The sequence below is a fragment of the Taeniopygia guttata genome, chromosome 9, assembly GCF_048771995.1.
Source record: "Taeniopygia guttata chromosome 9, bTaeGut7.mat, whole genome shotgun sequence".
Taxonomy (NCBI): domain Eukaryota; kingdom Metazoa; phylum Chordata; class Aves; order Passeriformes; family Estrildidae; genus Taeniopygia; species Taeniopygia guttata.
In genome coordinates this window covers 11,539,921-11,549,741 of record NC_133034.1, presented here as the reverse complement: position 1 = coordinate 11,549,741, position 9,821 = coordinate 11,539,921, and the positions used below count along the sequence as shown (strand labels likewise).

The 9,821-nt window shown below is 44.6% G+C and overlaps 1 protein-coding gene across 4 annotated transcripts in view; it reads left to right on the top strand.

Moving 5' to 3' along the window:
• Window positions 1–3,829: 3,829 nt before the first annotated feature.
• Window positions 3,830–9,821, top strand: part of TFDP2 (transcription factor Dp-2) — a 56,506-nt gene continuing 50,514 nt past the window's right edge. Inside the window, exon 1 of one of the 4 annotated variants that reach the window (XM_041718176.2) lies at window positions 3,830–4,127. The gene's annotated coding sequence lies outside the window, so the exon portion shown is untranslated. The remainder of the gene's footprint in view (window positions 4,128–9,821) is intronic. The other 3 variants (XM_041718173.2, XM_041718172.2, XM_041718174.2) reach the window with 3 other exon arrangements.

Here is a 9,821-nt window from a genome sequence, read left to right as displayed (position 1 = left end):
CTACAGCAGAGAAGCTTCACTATTAGTAAGGATGTGAAAAGGCCTTGGTGTATTTACCAGCTGAACCTTTCAAATGGCCTGCAGAATTGTAAGTTCTGTTGTGGAGAGGTTCAAAGTAGGGAGTAAGGCTCTGAAACAAAAGGGTGCCTGAAAATCTCCCAGGATGGACCAGCCTTTGGAGACCAGAGCATGTGCCACAGCTTGTGACGTGAAGTTGCCCAAAGACTGAGCAAACAAACTGACATTTTGAAGAAATTTGATTCCTGATCAGCACCTCTTTTGCTTATGTTTTACAAGAAAAATTGATTTTATCTTCCCAGTAAATCCTTAATGTGATGTTATCTAAAAGTGGTACCTGATAACTGATTTTAACTAAGCTTTAGATACATTTTTACAGGTGCTGTGCGTCTCAATTTTTGCTGTACAGATGGGCATTAAAACCATTTTAGAACCTCACTCATACTAACTTTTATTTAAAATATGACAGCTTTTACTGCTTTCTGCTTGTATTTAATTTTTCTGTTTCAAGGTTGTTTTCATCAGCTTGTAAAGTATATGCAATTTTAAATTTTTTATCAGCTGAGTTTGATAGTAAAGGTAACAATACCAAATTACAAATATTAACTAGGTTGCAGTTCTGTAATTTTAAGATACTCAGTTGAAATTTAATGTTGTACTTGAAATTGGACAGCAATGCAGCTCATTGGCATGTGAAGATTGGCAATTCAGTTGAGATGTGTTAATGATCTCTGGGCATTCTGCCTTCACAGATCCCACCGTGCTGATAGTAGATAACGTCCTATCAGTTTGGCAGTTGTATCATTCATAACATATAGTCCTAGTAAATATGTGGGGACTATGGCATGAAAAATGATGCCTCATAACACTCCCTCTATTGTTGGAGGAATCTTGCTGCTATTGTTGTATATCAAAAGAAAGGACAGATGATAAAGTCTTCAGATAGTTGAAAATACTGAGCAGCTGTATTAATTTGGTTACATAGCTAAAAAAAAAGATCAAGTCAGCTGTGTTAAAAAGCTTACTGTAATATATTTAACCAAGTTTTGAGTATTGTCTTCTTTTAAGCAGTATTTTCTGCTCTACTCTAACAGCTATTTTATGTAAAATTAATTCAGTTGCTCTCATTTGTTTTTAACGAGAGTGTTTAGACTTGCTTTCCTGTCAGGAGAAAGTGAAAAAAAAAAAAAAATACAAAATTCCAAGTTGCTGAAAGCTTGCTACCTTCTACTGGCTTCATCTCTGTAGCAAGATCCTTCAACTAGTCCCACTATTTCCAGGATCAGGGCACAGCACAAGAGGCTCACTAGTTGAAGAGAAAGAGGTAAGAACCCTTTCCTGCCAGTCAATGGGATTGTGTTATTTTCTGAGCTAAAGAGTACAGAGATGTGAGCCCCTCTTGAAACAAAGAGTTGTGACAGTCCTGCAGGTGAGTCGGGAATATGGCAGTGCTCTGCCCCAGAAATTGGGAGTGTGTTAGTTTAAGGCTTTATGGGGAGTCAGGGCAGGTTGAGCAGGAGAAAAGGGGTGGTGGTGTAGGGGGAGCCTGTTTTGGGTTAATGTTCATGCAACATCACATGCTGGTTATCACAGCAAGGGCTGTGGACTGGCAGGAAAGCAGTAAAACTAGCAAATACTGAGAAGTGATGTATTATGAAGGGGAAAGAGGTGGCATCTAGGAGGGATCTGACTGGCCGGGGGAGCAAGGTGGTGTTCTGAGGCTGAGACACCGATGTGTTCTGAAGGGACACACAAAAGCTTCCTGCAGGGCAGGTGTAGCTGCTCAACCCACCTTAGCATGTCTAAAAAACCCAATTCTAAGGGGTTTTTTTCAATGCAGCCTTCATTCTGGGGTAAAATTTGGCAGTTGTGAAAGTTCTGAAAGACTGTATTGGTTTAGACTGTTACATAAGTAGCATACTTACACTCATGCAAGTTGGTCCTTGTTTCACCACCTTCAAACTCAATAGTGTGTGTGTATATATATGTGTAGATGTGTGTATATAGACTCAGTCTGAAGTTTGCTGTTGAAAGCAAATGCAAACTACAGCAGTGACCTTCCTTCTGTTTCTCTCCTTGGGGGTTAAAATGGCTATTTTTCATGTTGATATTCAGTTCCAGTATCTGACTTCAGCTCATCAGTGTTTCTTGCAAAAAAAAGTAAATAAACCAACAAACCAAAGAGAGATTTATGAAGCCAAAGTGTCTTTATTGAGGCTGGGTTCAAGTATTTGTTTAGCTGTGGTGACTAATAATAGTGCAGTAAACCAGCCAACCTGGTTGCTTCTGGTTTGCTTCCTTTTGAAGGTAGTGTGTGCCTCCTGCACTTCTGTCAGGGCGTTTGTCATATTAGTGGTTGTGGCTGTACCTGTTAGAGAGGACTCCAAGAGAATACACAATCGTTTGCATATTTCTATTGCTTTTGTGAATGTATCTTGCATAACACTGCCAATATTGATAAAAGTTTTTGTTACATGTTATGGAAGTGTTTTTTACAGGATGAAAATAAACTAAAACCACAATCTGCAAATTCTTAGGCATATGCAAGATTTTCAGTTGTAAACTGCCCCATTTAAATAAATATAAAGGTCTTGTTTGCTAATATTGCTAATATTCCTTAGACTGATATTTAGGAACTCGACTTTATAGGCTGAACACTTGGTTTCTTGATGTTACTTCCCTTTTTAGTGAAGGGGACAGGATCAAAAATATGTCTTTCTAGAGCATTTAATGTTTGTAATGCAAGAAAAACAGAAGCTTACCATGTATGTTCTGCAGGGATATAAAGCACATAATAGTGTTTGTGTCCCCATAAACCTTGTTCTGCTCAGCATGCTCAGTGGCATTAAGCTGCGTTTGTGTTAGAGAAATATGCAAAATGGGTAACTGCACGCCTTGGATGTGTGCCTGGCTGCACTCGAGAAAGACTTAACAAATGTTGCATCGTTGTGTTGAATGGAACTAGTGCCGAATTTATTTTTTTGCTCCCAGGAATGCTTTCTATTTATATGGTCTCTGTAAGAATATGTAACCCTACTTCGTTGAAACAGTTTTTTTACAGCGTTAAGGAAACGTTGAAATCAAGCACTTGAGGCTTTTCCAAGGCGCCGAGCTGGGCCTGGGTTGTTGCGGGAGCGGGGCGGGTCCCGGGTCTCGCAGGGCGGAGGTGCGAGGGCGCGGTCGCTGCTCGCGGGCCCCGCCGCCGCTTTGTGGGCCCGGGAGCCTTTGTTCGCAGGGGAGCGCGGGGCTGGGCGCGGTGCAGGGCGGCCCTGGCCTCCGTGTGCCGCCGGCTCCCGCGCCGAGGCCGGGCTTTCCTGCAGCGCCCGCGGCGCCGCGCCCGCGGCGGGGCTGAACTTTGCATCCCGGGACGCAGCCCCACCGGCTCCTCGCAGATAAGCGGCACGGCCGGCGGCCGCAGCCAGCGCGGCGCCGCGCGCTGTGTGTAAATACAGGCCTATATCTATTTATGGGTTTGTGTATTTATACACTCCGTACCGCCCGCAGCACCTGGGCGCCGCTGGGACAGGTGCGGCCGCCCGGAGCCGTCGCGGGGATCGAACCCGCGCCCTGACAGCGGCCGGCGCGCGCCGCAGGGGAGAGGCGGCGGCCGCGGGTCCCGGTCCGTCCCGGCCGGCCACGCCCTTCCGCCCCGCCCCCCCGGCCCCGGCCCCGCGGATTGGCGGGCGGTGTGTGTACACACACGGGCCCGGGCCAATGGCGCGGGGAGGGCGCCTGACGTCACGCGGCGCGGCGGCCAATGGGCGCTCCCGGCCGGCAGACGCCGCCAAGCTTGTGCGGGGGAGCAGGACCGGGCAGCGCCGGGCGCGGGGCGGGCGCGGGGGGGCGGCGGGGCCGGGCCGGGCCGGGGGCGCTGCGGGCGCTGCCGCCGCCACGCACCGGGGCCGCCGGGGGTCCCGGCTCCGGGGCCTCCTCGCCAGCGGCTAGTGCGCGGCGCCGGCCCGGCCGAGAGGCGTCGTCGGTGCAACTGGATCGCTCCTCGCCGCGGCGGCTGCCAAGGGACCGTCGCCGTCTCGTCGCCTCAGCGTCGCTGTCTGGGCCCAGCCCGCGCTGCCGCCCGCCTTACCTTTCGTCCCTGGCCGGTCCTGCGGGTGAGCGGGGAACGGGTGTGGGGGGTTGTGGGGGGAAGGACAGCCCCTTTCTTCGGCCATCAGCGGCCGCCGCCCCCCGTGCCCCGGGCAGCGCGGTCCCGCCGGCCCTGCCGCCCCCTCCCCGGTGCCCCGGGCAGCGCGGTCTCCCCCGCCTCGTCCCCACGGTGCCTCAGGCCGGGCGGGCGCCCCGGCAGGGTGGGAGCCGGGGCCCGACACCTGCGGGCGGGCCCGGGCGGCGGTGACAGCCGAGGCGCCTCCTCCATTGTGGGGAGCGCTGCGCGGCGGGGCCGGGCCGCGCCGGGGCTGTGCGGGCTGCGGGGCGAGCGGCGGCCCCGGCCCGAGCGGGCAGGCACCGGCCGAGCTCCCGCCCCGCTCGGTGCCGCACGGACTTCTTGTCGGGGCGGTTCTCACCCGCGGGTCCTACAGGAGAGGGTCAGTCCGGCACAACAACAACAAAACTTCCCTGCCTGCCTCTTCCTGGGAGTTACAGGCCTGCCCGGGCTTCCAGCTGTAAAGGGCTCAGCGGCAGAGGTGAACCCAGTGTAAACACCGTCTGTTGGAGCTGAGAATACAAACAATAGGAGGAAAATACGGAATAAGCAAACTTCCTTGAAATGTGGAAGAAAACCGCAAATGAGAGCGTTCTCCCTCATTGAGTAAAGGTTGGATGCCGAGCTGTGTATCACAGCTTGTGCTGTTCTGCTCTGAAGAAAGGACTTTGGGTTTCATTTTCTCTGTAAATTCTTGATTTGACAGAGAAAATGAATAGTTTTAATTGATATGCTATAGTATGCTGGGTAAACATTTTTTACAAATTATTTCTTGGTCAGTTTTCATAATTCTGAAAGCAGTTCAATTATTTTTTTGACTCTTCATAATATGGCTCACAGTTACTTTTTTTTCAACTACTATCACTGATGTAGCTTAATTATGTTGACAAAAGATAGTAAAATGTTGGAGGTTGTGTGGTGCTGTAACAAATTGCAACTTGATACAATCTTTGATTCAAAAATAACATTATGCTGGTAAAAATGTATGCTGTTAAAAAAGAAATAATTAATAAATTTTCTCTATTCCTTTACCCTTCGCAAATTAACTTCAGTTCTTTTGATTATACATACACAAAAAAGGATCTTTATAAGTGTGGCAAAGATTGAGAGGACCAGTGTTACAGGGCAAATGCAGAACTGTGTTTCACAGCCCATATGTATGCCAATGCTGTGTGTACTCACCGGTGTTTTTTACGCAGTGAAGTATTGAATTTCAGGAACTTCTGTTCAAACTAACGTGTAGGGTGTTAAATATAGCACTTTGAAAAAACCATGGAGGACTAAGAAGAAATTTGTGTTATAGAAAACACTTGGTGGGAGAGGTGGTCAAGAGGAAAAAAAAGTCAAGTTTTCTACGAAAAGTTTCTTACTGCGAAGTAAGTCTAGTGCCTCTCAAGAGGACAGAGTAACAGGTCAAATTATTTACTTCTATACTAGGGGGAAAAAAGAAAATTATTAAATATTAATAAGATTGTCTCATGGGTAAATTTAAGAGTGATCTTATATTACTGTCAAATTGTTTGGCTTTCTTTTAACCACTTCCTCTTTGAACAAAAATCACTACTGCAGCAAAGCAAAAAGAAACCATTTGACTTGTACTATCTTAATAGAATTAATTTTATGGAAAACATACCAGTGAGAGGAATGCTCTTGATTGCTGCAGAGGGTTCTGACTGGTGGCCTTTACAAAGTGGGAAGGTACAGTTTTCAGAACAGCATCTTGGCAGCAGCTCTCCCGTGTAAAAGGCACAGGCCAAGCAGCCCAGCTGGGCAGCAGCAGCGCTGTTCTGCAGGGGATGTCAGTAGCACAAGAGAATTCCTTATCTCTGTCTACTCTTGTCTATGTTGGACAGCCCTGTAGAGACTTCTGGTGCATCTGGACACACTTCCTGAGCAGTTGTGAGCACCCTCCCAGTGAAGATCTTTCAGTAGCTTTGGCTAAAATTGTTAAAGGTTTAACGAAGAAACAGGGACCAAAATTCCAGCATTACATCCTCTTCAAGGGTGTATGATGTTACTTGGTTTAGATGTGCAGACCTTGTCAGTGTGCCTTTGAAAGCTGAATGTGACTCTCTAAATGCAATATAGAGTAGTGACTTGCATGGTGTGGTGGGGGAAGCTGCTGCAGCCCATCCTATGTAGAGAGAAGTATTTGAATTTCTGCATCCTAATGTGGAGCAGAATGAGTTCTAGTTATAGCCAGTCTAATTCAGTTCTTAGAATTGCATTTCTTCTGGTGTGCTACCTTAAAATAATGTTCTTAGGGCTGTCTCTAATAAGGGATAATTTCTTAAATTGTTTTCTTTTTCATTTTTTGAGTGTAATGGTATAAAACTTTCTCCACTACCTTTCCAATTATATTCACCATACATGACTCTTAATGAACCAACAGTGGATCTTAAAATAGGGAAAATCAGCTGTCTGTTCTGCTGCAAGGAAATACACCTGCATATTCTTTTGTGCATAAAGCCAAGAAACTACTGGAATAAATGGATTTGTTGCAAAACTTTAGGTATTAGGTGAAAAACAATCCCAGTGTCTTGGTGTGGTAATAGCACCACATACCATGGTGGAGCTGAGGACACAAATGCCTGTGCTGGGATCTGAGAAACCAGGGATATGCAAAGAAATGTTGTAAAAGGTGCACATGTGGTAGGGAGTGAGAGTTTTCTAACAGCTTCCTGGATTGATTCTTCATGTATTTTTTGTATTAGAATGAAATTAATTCTCTTTTCCCCCATTATTTGATCTCTAGACTATGACTTTTCTGCAAAGATCTGAGGCAGTAGTAAGTGATCTTACTTTTGTAGTTTCATTAAAGGAACTCCTTTGCTCCTTGGTCTGATGTCCTGTGTGCCATGATAGTTTCCAATAAAGGGCTTTAGAGACTGTTTAAATTTACTTTTATGCTTTTCAATATTTATAGCATAAAAATCAATCTAAGCAAGTCAAACTGCAGGCCTACAATAGTTCAGTTTGCAAGACCATTATAATGGAACTGTAACAAGAGCACAGCTTTGTAGAATATCATGCTTCTGGTGAAATACAGAACAGTAATTAAATGAAGAAAGATGATGTTTGAAAATAATTTGAGGTCCAGCTATTCACTTAGTACTGTTGAAGAAACTCTTTGCCTTTCAGAACATGGTTTGCAAAATCCGCTGCCTAATATGAAGCCATTTTTGAGTATATTTGTCTCTACCGAAACCTGAAGTAACTTATAGATTTTTTTTAGTACTGACTTGGTAAAAAATAGTGCTTTAGCCAGCTCACATCCAGTATTGGCTGTCACTATGGAGCCTGGAACTAATCTGGAAAAAGATGAGTGTTTGGTTTTGTTAGTGTACTTGGTTGTGAACTGCAGCAATTCAGGTGTTGGCAGTTTCATTCTTTCTGATTTGATAATGTTTAAAATAGAAGACAACTTGATTATTGGTAACTTTCCAAATAATTTAAGCACAAATGGGGTTTGTTTAGAGGTATCTTTGAAGGCATTATCCAGAATTGTCACAGCACTGGGATCTTCCTGTTTTACAGTCTGTAGGATATTTGATTGACATGAACAGCCAGGTTTTTCACAAAACTTCTTAACCTGCTGTTAGTTAACATGAACTGTAGAAATCATCCACTTTATAAAGGTGATGTTGTTTTGACTGGCTTTTTGTTATTTCAGTCAGTGGATGTGCCCTGACCACCAGGTTTTACACAAGCAATGGTCAGAGAAGGCAGTGATGGTAGCTGAGACTGTGCTTCTGTTCCTCAGTTCTTTGCTAACAGTGACTGGAGCAAACCATGTCCAAACCATGGAATTTTTGTTACCACCTATAGACCAAAATCCATTTGTGAATGTAATTCTGGTCTTGCAGCGCAATTTATTTTTTCCTGTGGAGCTTAGAGTGTCCTGCAAGGCAGGTTTCTCCTGTTCCATCAGGTTCGTGCTGCTGCCAGATTTGTGTTGGTTGGGTGGGAATAGCAAATGATTCAGTTGTGGCTTACAACCTCTTTAGTACTTTTGTTCAGTGGAGTCCCTCACTAACCCCTCTTGGGTGACTATAACATCTGGCTGGGTATATGGGAAGGTTAATTTGATAGGAATTCATAATCCATTTAGCCATGGATGGTGTACACAAGTGTGTTCTGTGTGAATATACGGGACCATTTTCAATTACTGTCTTCTTATTGCAAATTACAGGAAAAAAAAAGAAAGGGTCAGAAAGAAATTAGCAGGTTGCAACAGGTACCCACTGTCTTTAAGGCTGTGACCTTTTAGTTGTATAGAGGAATTCTTCAACTTGGTAGCAGCTATTTGTGGGAACTAAAGCAGATATATCAGTAGCTGCTCATTAAGGCTTGTGAATGCTAATGCATTGACATACTAAAAGTCACTTGTGAACTGTAATGGTCATCCAAGAATATATGGTGGTAACATGACCAGTAATTATGGATGAGATTAGAAACTACAAGTGAAAGTGAGCTTATGTCCTCAGAGTGAAATAAGAAACCTGCATGTGTATGGGCTCTCCATTTCTTGGAAGGAAGGAGTGAGGTAACTTCCTTTTGTTATAAACTTGACCTTGAGATTTGAGGAATGTGGGAAATATATTTCTGTTCTCTTAAAGGTGCAGTCGGGTTATTGTAAACTTCAGATTATTTAAAATTCAACTTACAATTGCAAACACATTCAACATTTTTTTAGATCAATAACTCCTTACATACAACTGATACAATTTCAAGCTGTGTATTGATTTGGAATAACAGCAGACTTCTGCTCTTTGTCAAAAGCAAATTATTTATTCTGCTTCTTGCTGTATAAGAAATTGAGGAAGCTGTGATCTGGAGACAAAAATATCCCCCTTCCTAATGGATTTTGGAAGCATGCACACACCCCAGTGAATTCTTCAAAAGCATACAGTAGTCTTCATATGAACAAACCATATCCAACCTTGTGTCACATTTCAATCCATAAGTAAATTTTGAGGGATCATGAATGCTTTTTTTCAGAAGTGGAATCTTGGCATGGCTCTGAAAACCAGACAGAGCTGGTGAGTCTGAGGGCTGGTCCTGTCCTGTGCACAGGCCGAGGTGGCCCTTGGAGCTGTCAGGGGTCCCAGCATGTGGAGAACTTTCTTCTACCCCCCCGTCAGCCCCACTGTTGGAATTCTGACAGTATTAGAACTGAACTGGCTCACTGAGGGGATCAGGTAGGAATGGGAGCTGGTGAGAGTGTGCAGCATTGGGAAGGGGTGGAAAGTGGAAGAAGTGGGTAAAAGTGGAAGATCCCTTGTAGCAATCTTAGCAGGGGTGGGATCTCAGAGTGCAATATATTTCATGGAACTGTGCCCTTCAGGTAATGCTGTGTGCTGTAATGAGTATTCGTGAGCTTGTTCATCACCAGAAAAATCCCCTTTTGCCTTTGTACCGATTTATAATAAAAGAAGTATGAAATTTTTGTAACCTTTACCCTTTGGTGAATACTGTCATAATCTTCAACTCGTGCAAGAGTAAGGTTAAATAATGGTATTAAACTAGAACAAAGCTTCTAGCAAACTATAAGGAAAATGGAAGAAATAGCTACCAAGTCTTCATAATAAAGTTTTTTGTTACCATATAACTTGGACATCTTTAACTAAATGCAGGTGTAAAA